The sequence below is a fragment of the Pezoporus wallicus genome, unplaced genomic scaffold (genome assembly GCF_028554395.1).
Source record: "Pezoporus wallicus isolate ANWC-B61680 ecotype Strahan unplaced genomic scaffold, APGP_CSIRO_Pwel_v1 contig_6520, whole genome shotgun sequence".
NCBI classification, from domain to species: domain Eukaryota; kingdom Metazoa; phylum Chordata; class Aves; order Psittaciformes; family Psittacidae; genus Pezoporus; species Pezoporus wallicus.
This window is the reverse complement of record NW_026636887.1, coordinates 1,755,099-1,770,452: the sequence shown is the minus strand read 5'-3', so window position 1 is coordinate 1,770,452 and position 15,354 is coordinate 1,755,099. Positions and strand designations below refer to the sequence as shown.

General features: G+C 37.6%; 1 protein-coding gene across 1 annotated transcript in view; it reads left to right on the top strand.

Moving 5' to 3' along the window:
- The window catches only part of NALCN (sodium leak channel, non-selective), a 232,873-nt gene that overhangs the window by 136,644 nt on the left and 80,875 nt on the right, over positions 1-15,354 (top strand). The window lies entirely within an intron of this gene.

The following is a 15,354-nucleotide window of genomic DNA, read 5'->3' as shown; positions in this document are numbered from 1 at the left end:
CTAATGTGCCAAATAACCATTCTCTTATTTTAACTTGTAATTATTTTTCTTCTAGTTTTAAAACTAAAGTGATGTATTTATTCATTTATTTTGTTTGTATTCGTTGTTTTCATTTTCTACATATTTCTCATTTGTGGTTTTAAAGACTGTTTCACATATACTCACTGAATATGTAGAAGTCAAGCTAATAATCTCCCCAGTCTTTTATTTTACTTCAAGGCACTGAGAAATAAGAATATTATATTGTTACTTTGAATCCATCAGCAGAGAATTCAATACAGAAATTAATTTTGCCTTTGTTGTTGCAGCATTAAATATCAGTATGTATTGCAAATTTAAGTAAGTTAAAAGGGCAGGCAGTTTCTGCCATAAAGACATATAAATACTGGATTTCAATCAGCTCGGATAAGTGAAATGAGAACTCTAATAGATGATTTTGGGATGGCCAGACAGTCTTGAGTATGCAAACTGAGTAGAGCAATCAGGCTTAGTCACTTTTCTCCTTACCAGTCTCAAGAGGTAAATTATCTGAAGTGAAAATGGCTCAGATATATGGTAAGCAATGTTATACCATACTGATCATTTTACAGAAAATTTTCGTGATGTCTGTGTGAGTTAGGAGCACAAATCAACTTTCTGATGTGAAGAGCTTAAGATATGAAATCCTGTGGCTTTTCTGTGAAACTTAACATCTTCAGTTCATAAACCACTTCAGTAGTCTACAGCTTTGCTTACCAGATGGCCGCAACATGGCTTTGTGTTTTAGCAGTCCACCCTGAAATGGTGAACAAAGTGCAATGATGAGAGGCGACCACTTGCAATGCTTGCCACTGTGTCAGCCTGGTAGAAAACCTGTCTCCATAATAGCAGTAGAGCACACTCAAATAAAAGACATAAACAATTTTAGTAGAGTCCCTCAACTTCTTAGCTTTGAGACTGGCAGCACCGTAACTCGATGAGTGTGGTGCTGGGCCAGAGTAAAACCTCTGTTTAATTGACCAGACCTTTTAATTACCCTCCAGTGTGTGTGGCACCATGATGACACTGACAGTCAGTTTCCATGACCCAAGTGAGTTTTTAACCAGAGCACAGCACTGCCATTGGACATACCAGTTTGTTTGATCAGCATAGTGGTATACGCGTCATATGCCAGTGTGATCTCTAAAGATGTCCAAGGTGGCTGACACTGATTCACTTCTACTGATGCTTTTCAAATATTGCTTTAAACAGCAGCCTCTCTTCAAAGGCTATTACTCAGTACTAGTGAATGTATTCCCTTCTGGTATTTTATCCAAATTAATGTTATAGGAAGTGTTACATTTTTTTAAAATGCCTAAGGTAAAAGGAGGTAAGAGACTCATGCTTGGAGCTAAATCATATGGAATTATTGGAATGATTGCACAACTGCTGAAGTATCTAGAACAGAAAAGGTTTTCTATGGGGTAAATGCAGTGCCATCGCAGACTCAGTGCTAACAGTGACTGTGCACTATTATACTGAAATATTGGTTTTGTTTCAGAAAATGTAGCGGCAGGAGTTTTTAATTCAATGATATTTTGAATTCTCTGCTAAAAAAGGAGAAAAAGGACTGTAAGAAGAGGGAAGATTGTGAGCTAATCTTTATGTTTTAATCAAGATCATTTCTATAAAGAAATAGATCTGTATTGCTGCACAGGAAAATTTTTGGCATCTATAATTAAAAGCTGAATAATATTCTAAGGGAGGAATCAAATAATTCAGATTGTTAAGATTAGAGACATTGATTGGTTGAAAATGGCTCTCAAAAGTATTTCTATCTTTATGTCTGCATTTTTTTACTGCCTTCAATGGCTGTAAAGCTTGAGGCCCAGGGCATTTTCAGGTGATGAAATACTGAATGGTTTTCAAGGAAGAGAGAATATATTTAGGCCAGAAATCACATCTAGGTAATAATCACTTTTGGGATGTCTCCTTCTTAATTATGACTTAATTTCTTTTTTGGAACTTGGTAAGAAATATATTATTACTTATCTTTCAGATTATTGGGAAAGGTCTAATTAGTTAATATTTGCAATGGACTCTAAAATGTAAAATGATATGTAAACACTTGATTAATGTTGGTTCAGTAAATGTGTTTAAATATTAATAAATCAAAGCAAAAATATATTAAATGGCTAGGAGATTATATGTAATACTGTAATATAATGTATTTAAAAGCTAGTAAACTTTTAGAATTAAATTTACCAGTGCAAATTTAGTTAAGGATATACATCATGATTCAGTTTTTAATTACATCATTATTCTTTCCAGAAGTCTGGCCTCATTTAGTGCAAAGAGTAAATAGAACTCACTTTAATAACCCACTAGTCAATAGCTATCCTCTTTACTATACAGTATGTGATCCCTGTGCATTATTTATTGCACTGTATTCAAGCTTTGCTATGAAGATAAGACTATTACTCTCCATCCTGACTTTTTTATGGTACCTCTCGTAAGTATCTAGAGCAAACATAAAACTTGTAAAAGATTAACTTAAGTGATTTACTTAGCACCACAGGCACACGCAGGAACACAGACTGTTTTTCCAAGACACCATTCAGCTGCTGTAAGACCAGATTTATTATTCGTAGTCGTAGAGTTATGTTCTTTTGCATATACCTCCCATCCTCTGCCACAGGTCATCCTTTCATTTATGTCTGTCATGATAGCTGAAGTCAAGTGAAAAAGGGTTGTAGCTCATAGTCACCATCTATCTGTGCAAAAAACTTGATTCTCTGCGGCAATCCAAGCTGACCCTAACAGGCTCCCTAACCTCCAGGTATTAGGTTGATCCTGTCCATATTCCCATGAGGCCCCTTTCTGTGGTGTTTGGTGTATCAGTTATGCAGATGATACTGATCTGAGACACAGGAAACATATCAGCTATAGTCTTAAGCTCCTTCTCTTTTATTCCTCTCTTCTTCACCGTCCCCATAAACTGTTTCCCCAAAGTTAAAAAGAAACTGAAAACATTGCTTTGATTTCTTTGAATTTTAGAAATTCAACACCCTTAACAGATTGTAAAGCATGACTTTCCTTTACAGCAGCTGTGTTAACTTTTTCCTTTATATTTTCCACATATTTATTTATTCTGTTGTTACTACATTTCTATCCATTTGCCTAGATAGGAAGTCAGACTGATTCGTTTCTCATTTCCTACACTGTATCCTGAAGACCTTTTTCGAAGTTAGTCACATTTACCACTTTCCTTTCTCTAGCTACCAAATTTATTTAGGTGACAAGTTATTCAACACCACTAGTATGTCAGCATTGTTATCTCTGAGATCCTTTAGAAGTCCTGAGTGCATGTTATCAGGTCTGGAGAGAAACAAATTGACCTTGTGTCAGTTATCTTCCAAAAGCTTTTCTTCTGACATTTTTGTTGATTAGTCTTTGGCACAGTTTAGGGTCCTCTTTGACCTCCTCTATGGTCAAAACTATTCATTCTGCTTTCTTGCTTTGGTTTTATTTTCCTGAACACTCTTGATTAATAGACTGATGTTCTTTTAGACTCTCTGCAGATTACGCTGCTTTCTCTATGTTCTTCAAAGTTTCCTTACTAGATTTTACTTCTGTAGAAAGTAGTCCCTTAAAAATCTTTAATTATCTGCTGTATTACTGTTTTATTTTAAAAATTGTCAGAGTGCATGCTCTTTTCCCTCTCTTTTTTGGTCTAGCATATGGCTTCCCTTTCTGAAACATATACATTTACTTTTGAAAGCCTTCTTTGCACTCTCGTTGACCTTGCTGGCCTTCTTTACCTTCTTGAAGTTTTTCTGTGGGTGGTAGATGTATTCTGTGCTTCTAAAACTGGATATTTAATAAGACTGTACAGCCCCCTCCCAGTTTCCGTTATATGGCCATTCCTTTAAATTTCTTTTCAAAAGCTTTATGATTTTACGTAATTCATTTGTAATGTAAATTCAATGTAGTAGATGATTTTAACCTTCTACTTGTAGAAAAAAATCTGAATTTAAGAGCATTTTTATCATTGTTACAGAACCGCTTTTTGATATTTATGTCATGAACTAGACCTTGCTCAGTACTAAACCGTGAGATGCTTCTTCACTTAGGTATTCTCTGACTGTATGTTTCACCGAGGACTCACTTCTGAGTACAGTTAATCTCTTTGTTTTACCTTCCCTAAACATACATGAGGGTAAACAAGGCTTCCCACTATTCTTACTCTTGTTTTTAGGCCTTTAATACTACTTTGCATATTGAAATTACTTTCTAATCCTCATTTACATGTATATAGAATATTTCTTCCAGTTAGCCATGCAGCGTCATTGCAGAGGGCTCCTATGCTGGTTTTGTATGCATTTACCTAATTCATTTTATTGACTGTAGATTGTCTGTAACTAATAACACTGGTGCAGTGTACTCTAAAGCCTGTATAATATCACAGAATCATAGAACGGTTTGGGTTGGAAGGGACCTTCAAAGGTCATCTAGTCCAACCCCCCACAATAAGCAGGGAAAATCAGATATGTTGCCTGATTCTGCATATTCTCATCCTGTATGATCCTACTGCTTGTTACTTCAGCCCAGTTTCTGAGATGTATTTTGTGTCAACACTGTGGATTTTTTAATAACAGGAATTCTAGTTCAATCATGTTATTTTTTAGGACCTACTATTAGTATAAAAGCATGTGTATGTGTTGTTCTTGCCTAGTTTTATGTCCCCTCCTTTAGAAGGCTTTATTTCTTACATTTTTCTGTTACCTATCAGAATCTTGTCAATTTTTAGGATTCCTATAACCTCATTCTGTACAGAGAAACTCACTTTTACCTTATTGATTTTTCTATTTCGGGCTTACTTTACTGTTTTAGTACCTACTCCCTGAAACAGCTTTTGCAGCCAGTGAAGTTAATTAAAAATGGTACAGAGTTTTAAGCACCTGGGTAGAATTCATCCCACTTCACTAATACATTACAAAGTCGTTTATGCAGTTTGAAATATTCATACAGGTTTCCTTCTCTAGTCCTTGAAGAGTAGACATACTTTTGGAGGGCAATTTTTAGAGACATACGTTTTGCTTGTAGGGTGGCTAAAAGCAAATTTGAAGCCAACCATGAAATTATCCTCAGGCAACTCTAGCTGTATGTATTATCTTTCCTTCCCCTGCAGCATAGTTTGTAGTTTACAGCAGTGACACTTGTATGACACTATTCTCAAGTGTATATCCAAGCTTCCGTTACAATACAAAGTTGATCCCTTCTAAGCCTACAAAATTTAAGAATAAGTATTTGTGGAATAATGACAAAAAAGATAGAGAACAAAAGGTAGGGATAAATGATTGGTTTTCATAATAGAGAAGAGGTACCAGTACAAGGTCCATTGTCATCTTGCCTGTGATCTGTGCTGATCAGTATTCATAAGTTATCTAAAAAATGGGGTGATTAGTGAGGTGACAGTTTGCTAATGTTGCAAAGTAAGCAAAGGCATGCAAAATTAAAGCCAACTATGAGTTATTCATATTTTATGGCAGAGAAATAAAATGACAGATAAATGTAATGTCAATAAATGCACACAGAGAAGCAGCCTACTAGATACCTGAATGTAGGTTTTAATTAAGCTATCACCAGTCCAAGAAGATTTTTGAATCATCATATATATTGACTATCATGTCAGTTCAGTGTTTGCCAAAAGAGAAGACAAGCACATTTCTAAAAACAATTAGATTGTTAGGCAGAAGTGAAAACTTTATGGTTCTGCCATATACATCCAAGATGCTTCCATGTCTTGAATACTGCATGCAGGTAAGATCACACTATCTTTTTAAAAATAAGAGATAACAAACCTAAAAAAGATATAGACAAGGATCATGAGTGTAATCTTCAGCTTGTAAATGAGGTGACTGAGAAGGAGGCTATGACAGAGTTAGATGAAATCACAAAAGGTGTGAGAGTTGAGTAGAAGGCTATTTTACTTCTACTGTAAGAAAATGAAAGGACACTCTATCAAATCAAATTGGTTTGATTTTAAGACAAATTAATGGAATAAAAATCCTGTTAGGGGGTTCAGTCCCAGAGGTTGTTGAAGCTATGAAAGCACACAGAAAGTAAAATTATTCTGTATTTGATCTGTTCTTACATTTCAGACACCTTCTGCTGGTCCTCACCAGAGGCATGGTACTGGTGAGATGGACCTCTGATCTAACCCAGTGCAGTCATTCTTACACCCCTAATGTTCTATAATCTGAATGGGATTTCAGAAGCTATTTGCAAATAGCATAGGGATGAACCCATTGGTGACTAAAACCATATGTGCTGCCACTTTACTGAGTTGTATTTCCGCAAGAGAAAGAGCAAGCATCTCTGAGTATAAGCAGTGGCCTGACTTCCTTGGCCATGTAACCTTACTTCTGTAATACTACTTCCTGGAATTACACTGTTTAATTATGTATAATTTTAACAGTGTTAAAATACAAAATGTTCTTGATCTGCCTTACATTTATGATAACAACCCCAGCTTACCTCACTAACTTTGGAGGGTTTATCTTACAACTTATATCAGCAAAGATTATTGTGACCCTATTTTACGACTGAAGAACCAAAGCTGAAGAAGTGAAATCTCTAGAGTCATACATAAATTCCCAGTACAGTGAGGAATGAAACAGACCCCTCAAGTCAATCATGAGGAACAGCCATCCACTTTAAATTGTTGAAATCTCGCATAAGCATAGTTTTGCTGCTTCAAAGGAATATTCTCTTAAGGAAGATCAGATTCCTGTCATATCACATGTGTGCTGTCAGTGCTCACTAGTATACACTCACAACATGAGGAAAGATGGCATTCATTACTAAAAATATTTTCCCAATACATTTCTAATTTCTTACTACCTAGCAACAGCAACTTTTGCAGGAATAAACAGTAGGGACATTTATCTTCTAATTTAATTCTCACTCTCACCACTGATTCAGAAGATACTTGTCAGATGTACATGCTCCTTTCCCTCCAGTTCTACTCCTCACCATGAAATAAAGACAAGATTTTTTCCCCCTAAATCCATATCAAAGCAGCAATTGCAGGAGGCTGCGCATGTATATGGATCTACTTATAGTATATATATTTTAGAAGTCCTGTATCTAGAATTATATTATTTTACCTCTGTACTTTAACCATCTTCATTTCATCTTTTTAAAGTCTAACTTTGAACTGTTTGATGTTGAAAACAGGAACTTTCATTAACAAAGCTTGGCCATAGCGGTAGCTTCTTTGCTGGTTTTCTCTGTTGAGGTAGATTTGTGTTTTCAACAGTGATTGGTGTTTGAAGACCTCAGTTTGATGCCAGTGGTTCAGGGTCGCATTTTGAAATGCTTGGAAGCTTTGCAAAAAAAGCAGCAGTTCAAGTTAGTGGTCTTAACAGGACTTTCACAGCAAAAGCATAAAAGGAAACCATTAGGTGGCAATCTGGCTTATAAGAAGGAGCAACTGCAATAGAAGAAAGTTAATTAGGAGTTGGTTGCCATCAAAAATGGCACAACTACTATGGTATCTGGTTCCATAATACTCTTTTTTTTGGTGGTGGTCATGGGGGCATGGGGAGGCCTGTACTGGGGTCCACTACCACCTAATTGTCCAGAACTACAGCAGCAGGTTACAGAGGTCCTTTAAAAAAATTTCAAACAAATAATTAACAAGTATAAATAAATAAGTATTCATTTTTAGGTGCTAATCCCTCTTGTCTTAAAATCTACCCTGTTTTTTTCTGGGTTTGTTGTCAGGGAAACAGAGCAATTAACACCTTCTTTTTCACTAAGCAGTTACTTTTGCTTCTTCAGTACTTCAGTTAGAAAATCCCTGATTTCTAATGAAACTTTAGGCCTCCTGCTGTCTAAAGGAAGAAGTGATGGGGTTTGAGGAGTATTCAAGATAATTCTGGAACAAATATTCTAAATATGAACTTGACACAGCTCCCCTTTCATGCAAGTATACGTATATGAAATTTTGGTTAATGTCAGTCAAGACAAAGCAAGTCAGTCTATAAGGAGATAGTGATGAGTCCTTTTACATTTTTCTCTGAAATAAAGTTAATTTTAATAAAAGATTCAAATCAGACATTTTAAGTAGAATGAAATTTTTTTTCAGTGTTAAAGGACTCTGATCACCACAGCATCCTGATGATTTTGGGAGGGTCACAGATTCTCAGTTGCTCATAGAGTTGGAATTTTTATTAAACTAAACCAGTATTCACATGCCATACAATTCACTTACATCCCCAGAGCAAACATAAAATTTCCTTTTTGTGATTGCTGTAATATTCAGGTTGGTTTGTCTGTAAGCTGTAGAGAAGCAGCACAATTTGTACCTTTGATCTTAAATTCATGTGCAATCAATTGTTGATTATGCAGTTAGTACTTTGATGTAGTTAAAAAATATCTCTAGTGTCCGTGCTTTTCATATCTAACTCAGAGATTCACATTTTTAATCTGTGTAAATCTACCAAGAATAAAAAACTTCATGCACTGCAAAAAATGCAGTTATTTTTAAGCAAGAGGTGAAAGTCTCTTCTGACATACAGTGGAAAAAAATAAATTGTGAGAATTCTGTGTGCTTATGCAGTAAGCAGCATAAGAAATGTTTTAATGCTTTTATGATTAAACCAACACTTAGGAGTTTAGAAGCAACTATTCTCAAGTTTCAGAACAATTATATATACATAAAAAAATTCTTTTAGATCAAGGTTGGCATTTTCCAAAGCCTCAAAGGGTAGAATTCATGTCATCTTGTTCATTATCATGCAATAAGTTAGATATGTATTCTAAAGTTGTCATCGGTGCTTGCCTGTTAGCTACCCTCCATGGAATGATTCACCCCATCCCATCCGAGTTGGGTGTTCTCTTTTTTATTACAGAGGGAGTCTAGACAGCTAATTAGGCAAAATGCCTGATTTTCAATGATAAAGGTAAATTACACAAATCTCCAACTTTGACGAATTAGGAACTCGTATTTCATTGGCATTTATTCCTGTGGGTGCTTTTACATTACTGAGGCCAGTAATGTAATCATGGTGTGTAACACTAGGCATCTTAATGCCCTAGGTTGGGATCCTTATTTAGGTCAGGGATTTAGACTGTAATGGCGAGAAAGAAGGATAAAAGTAAACATTCAAGGCTGGTCATCTCTCTTCACTCACAGAAGTGAGTGCCATCAAAAATGGCACAACTACCATGTTCCTTGTTTGTGAATTTAGGTTCATAAAATAGCAGGTCACCTGCATTGGCACTTCATTTAGTTTTGTAAAGGTATGTGGTGCAAATCCAACAGGATCTTCGTAGAAGTTCCCGACTTTCACCTCCATTGGCTGAGAAGGAAATGTCTCACCTGTGGAGCAAAAGGCATGCTCAGAGGCAAAAGGAGTGTGGTCTGTGTGAAACCAGACATTCACCATTTGCTATGGAAATATGTCATTAATGTCTATCTCACACATTTTAATGTATCCTCCTGAGTTTTTTGTACTTATGTTTGGTCTTGAAAGGCAAAGATACAACTACTGATTCTTTTTCACACAGTTAGTGCAGTCTTTTGTTTATATTAGATCATACATTTGCTACTGCCTGTAGTCACTACTCCATGATCATTGCCAAAGGAATTTACCCATCCTCCCATTGCTGGAAATTTGCAAAACCATCTATTTATTAAAAGAGCCAGAATTTCATGGATGCAGCACTCATTTGCTTGAAACCTTTCAAGGTGTGTTCCCTTTCAAGTTGGCTCTTACTCTGCGAATGATCACTACTATCTTCTGGACTGAAACATCCTTCTAATAATTGATTATCTGTGTTTCTGTGTCCAAGGCATATGCTTATTGCTGAAATCTGTGATATGAGAGAAAGCTTTCATTCAAACTAGGTTTCCAGTATGGAAGCTACAGGGGCAAAGAGATAACAATGAGCAGTACACTTACCTTTTCCAGAACAAAATGCAGAAATCAGGTCTGCAGACTAACCACCTGTTAGTTCTTCTGTCTCTCTCACACATAGCATGTTTCTACTTTCAGTGCTGGGGGTGGTTACAAATTTCAACACGTTTTCTGGTTTAGGTTTTTTTTTTGTTGTCATCCTGTTGAAATCAGATGAAAAGTAAGAAAAGGTTTTGCTAGCCACCTCTTGAGTATACATTCATGATGTTTGCTGAAGCGGTCTATTTATTCTTCTCCAGTTTTTGTTTGCCTTTTTAACTGTTTCTAGATACTAAGCTATGAAATTTGGCTTCCTTACACTCCTGCCCTCCAAACATTCATCACATCTTCATGTAAAACAGCTCCAGCAACTGAAAGAGCTCACTGCGTTTCTAGCTAGTGAAAATACATGCTATTTTTATAGCTTCCGCTAGACACTCCTGCTGCTGTCTTTCTGTATTATTGTCTGCAAAACAACTGTAGAAAGCAACCTGAACTAAGGGTCTTGCTTATTTTTCTTTAACTTTTTACTGTAAACTTCTAAGAATTAATATTTCTGCATTGATCCTTATCTTTGTTTTGGTCAATAAATAATTGAACCCCTGTGAGAACTTTGCAGAGGTGAGGGGTAACAAAATGATTTATTCAGCAGAACCAGTCAACAGAGAATGAAAGTCAAAATCTCACTGTCAGCCATACTGAAGACCATGTGCTCTAGTACCATAAGCAAGGCCAAGAAGTTCTACCTAAGCCTGGTTCCAGTAGGAGAAGGAAGTTTGGATTGTCTGGTATGAAGGGTAATTGACATGGGATGCCTGAAACAGTACAAAAGTAAAAGTTTTTCCTTGATGTGGATTTGGGAATTGAGCAAATACAGTTACACATTGTAAGAAGCTAAAAAAGCAATTATTTTCATTTCTGTTAAAATGAAAACACGGAAGCTAACTAATGCTCTACGTGGCTTTTTTTCTCTATGCGGAACCCTGGTTTCTCACAGAACATGTTCACATGGCAGCTAGCCAGTGGTCTGTGAACTGCTCACCACACTGTTATGCATGACTTATTAAAAGCAGAGTACTGTCCCTTTGGGAGGGAAATAAAAATAACTGTTTGCAAATCAAACCATTGTATAGAGGACTGTGGCAGTGAAAAGAAAAGAATGTATCGGGAAGTCCTTGATCCTCCCTTTGTCCCGATTGTGAAACCAAACCATGAACAATTCAGGTTTCCGAGTAAAGCAGTTACAATCTATCTGCAGCCCAAACCATCTGTGATTTGATATTTGAAGTGAAGGAGCCTGTATTATTCTGAAACCAGAACATCTGCAATACTGAAGTTTTAAGCAGTTGGCACTTTTACCAACCCTTAAAAAAAAATAAAAATGTTTGTATTGAACAATGTAACTTTATTGAGTAGCCTATTGTTTCAGAATGCTCCTTATACTAAGTATATGCCTTATGCCTTTCTGTCTGGATGGTCATATGGCTAACAGAAGAGGAAAATGTACTGTTTTCATTGATTCACTGTTTCTCAAATTCCTGATGTATATGAACTAGCTCTGGATTCATGAAAAGATTTAGATGAGCTTAGAGAAAACAAGCTGCTTGCATTAGCTTCAAATGATTTTAAGACTTGCCAGAGCTACTCTAGCAACTAAAGCTGTTAATGCTAGCTGTCATTTTTAATCTTTGCATTGCGATATCAACAGATCTGCATTAAGCTTCTCTGAATAGACTTTCCGATGTCAGAACTTATCCATTTTACTGCATCCTGTAAAGATATCATAGGCTTAGAATAAAGCCATTCTAGGATCTGGTTCAGTGCTGTTTTGGCTTTAGTAAGAGAACACACCAGTGTTTTAGTTTTTGCTAAGTAGTGCTTACTCTAAACCAAAGACTCTTCAGTTGCCCATATTCTGCCAGTGAGGAGGAGCACAAGATGGGGAGGGAGTACATGCAGGACAGCTGACCTGAACTACCCAAAAGGGTATTCCGTACCACAGCACATCATGCTCACTATATAAACTGGGGGGAGTTGGCTGGGAATGTACCAGTTGTTGCTTGGGGACTGACTGGGAATCAGTTATCATGTGGAGAGCAATTGTAGAAAAAGGAACACAAGAATCACTTGTGTTCCTTGAGGTTTATTCCTCCTTTCTATTTTTTCTTTATAAACATTATTATTGTTACTATTGTTGTTGATGTTACATTTTGTTTTATTTCATTTATAAATTGTGCTTATGTCAACCCACGAGTTTTACCTTTTTCCAGTTCAACTCACCGTCCCTGGGGGAGTTGTTGTGAGTGAGCAGCTACATGGTACTTAGCTGCCAGGTAGGGTTAAACTGTGACATTGGTGGAAGTGAAGTTGTCAGGAGCTTCAACATTAACTTCAACAGAATTAAGTTGTAGAAAGCTAAGGTGAACTGCAGTACAGACTATGTAATGATCATAATTTCTGCTCATCTCTGCTCAGTATCACTCTGTGTAGATATCTAGTCTGTTCAGGATTCCCTGTGGGCAGCTGAAATGAACACACTTCAAAATGGAGCTTGCTATCCCCCAGAGGAGGTGTAAAATCTAGGATGTTACATAGCCATGGCAATACTTGGCGTGTGCTGGCCATCACAGTGCGGCAATGATGCATTTTCAACAGAACTGTGAGGTTTTCCCTGTGAGGGTGGTAAGGCGCTGGCACAGGTTGCCCAGAGAAGCTGTGGCTGCTCCATCCCTGGCAGTGTTCAAGGCCAGGTTGGATGGGGCTTAGAGCAACCTGATCTAGTGGAAGGTGTCCCTGCCCATGGCAGGGCATTGGAACTGGATGAGCTTTAAGATCCCTTCCAAATCTAACCATTCTGTGATTCTATGAAATGAGACAAAACAGTACTTACAGATTTTTACTGCACAAATAACAGAAAAGAACACAAGTGGGTTTTCCCCTCTTCTCTTTCATGGGAATTAATTATTGGTGTAACAGAAAAGTGTAACTTTTACTGGTAAAGTTATTAAAAAATCAATGTCACATTAGGTTCTTATTACGCTTCTATGTGCAGAAGCCATCAGTCTATAGAAGTGCAGCTATCAAATGTTCAAGCCAATAGCAATTATTTCCTTATTTATAGGCCAGAGTATTCCAGACATCAGCTTAAAAACTAGGATGGGGGAGCATAGACTTATACAAGGAGATTGTAGAAAAGGTGTAATTCAGCTCCTACCAAAGAATGAAGAGGCTATTTTTCATTTGCATTGGCCACACCCTTCTGAAAAGAAATGTGTGTACTTCAGTCATGTTTAAAAGATTTCACACAGGTTTTGGGGTTGTTTGGTTTTTTAAAAAGAGGAAAAAAGAATCTTTATCTTTTAAGGTATACAAAAATGCCTCTGAATCAGACCTTTTGATTATACAGCCAGCGCCTTGAGGTAGTTAAAAAGCTTCCAATGTGCTACATTCCATTCTGCACTAAAAATAACGTGTGTGTTCTGGGAGGATGAGGTACCCTTTAGGCAGTAGTATAAGCAATTATGTTCAGGGCAAAAAAGCACTGATCAAAATGTCAGGACAAGCTCTTCTTTTTGCAGTTGTTTTTATGTTATTTGGAAAGAGTAAAGGATATGAAGACCTGAGTGTACTTGCAGATGCATATTCTTCTGTTCTAGGCATCTGATTATCATATCATAGAATCACAGAATGGTTTGGATTGGAAGGAATCTTAAAGGTTGCCTAGCATCCTAAATGTATATTTTGGGTCTCTTGCCAGCCCAGCCATGAAAACGTACTGTGTATTTTTTTGCCTTCTAATACCAGCAGCCTGTGTGCTTTTGAATGTACACAGACAAACATATATGTGCGAACAGTTTCAGAATCCGTCATTTTCCTCCATTTCAGGTCCTGCAAATACCTTTGTTAGATACACATATGTGAATGCACGTGTACACACACACACACACACACACACACACACACACACACCAAACTCGTCAAATATACAGAGTTTTTCAAAGTGCCCTGATTTTGACAGGTTGCAGAACAACAGATCACTTTTAAAATCAGGCCAATTTCACCTAAGTGCTGAATACATTCCCGAAGCTTGAAAATGTGTGTGCATTTCTTAGAAGAATATTGTTCTTTTTAAAAAGTCCTTGACAGGTCCACCAATGCCTCAACAATGCCTACAATGAGTTTTCTTGTGTTTAGTTCTTCTTGGTGTTCTTTTTTTTCTATTAGGAATGTCTTAGTTCCACAAGTGTTTCATCCATTGTCAGTGGAGTGCTTGCATATCTTGTTTGTAACAGGAGTGGACTGTCCTAGGACAGCAGGTACTACCAGAGACTTTTACTTTGGTGGCCCTAGTGCGCTGTGTTCATAGAACTATAGAATCACAGAATAGTTAGGGTTGGAAAGGACCTTAAGATCATTCAGTTCCAACCCCCCTGCCATGGGCAGGGACACCTCACACTAAACCATGTCACCCAAGGCTCTGTCCAACCTGGCCTTGAAAACCGCCAGGGATGGAGCATTCACAATCTCCCTGGGCAACCCATTCCAGTGCCTCACCACCCTAACAGGAAAGAACTTGCTCCTTATATCTAATATAAACTTCCCCTATTTAAGTTTTAACCCGTTACCCCTTGTCCAGTGTTCAAGGCCACGTTGGATGGAGTCTTGGGTGACATGCTCTGACCACATCACCCAAGTGTTGGAAGACAGACGCAGGGACTGTGAGAATGAAGATCTTGGTTCCACTGTAGGAGAGGATCGGGTTTGAGACCATCTTAAGAACCTGAGCATGCACAAGTCTGTGGGACCTGATGAAGTCCATCCACAGGTCCTGAAGGAGCTGGCTAATGAAGTTGCTAAGCCACTGTCCATCATATTTGAAAAATCATGGCAGTCAGGTGAAGTTCCCGACAAGTGGAAAAAAAGAAATATAACCCCCGTTTTCAAGAAGGGGAAAATGGATGACCCAGGGAATTACAGACCAGTCAGTCTCACCTCTGTGCCTGGCAAAATCTTGGAGCAGATTCTCCTGGATGGCATGCTAAGGCATATGAAAAACAACAAGGTGCTTGGTGACAGCCAGCATGGCTTCACTAAGGGGAAATCCTGCCTGACCAATTTGATGGCCTTCTATGGTGGGGCTACAGAACTGATGAACAGGTTGAAAAAGCAGCTGATGTCATCTACCTGGACTTGTGCAAAGTTCGACCCTGTCCCATACAACATCCTTGTCTCTAAACCGGAGAGACATCGATTTGATGGATGGACCACTCAGTGTGTAAAGAACTGGCTGCATGGCTGCACGCAAAGAGCTGTGAACAATAGCTCAATGTCCAGCTGGAGACCAATAATGAGTGGTTCATAGAATAAACCACTATGAACACACTACCTCAGGGACTGGTTTTGGGACCGGTCTTGTTCAACATTTTTG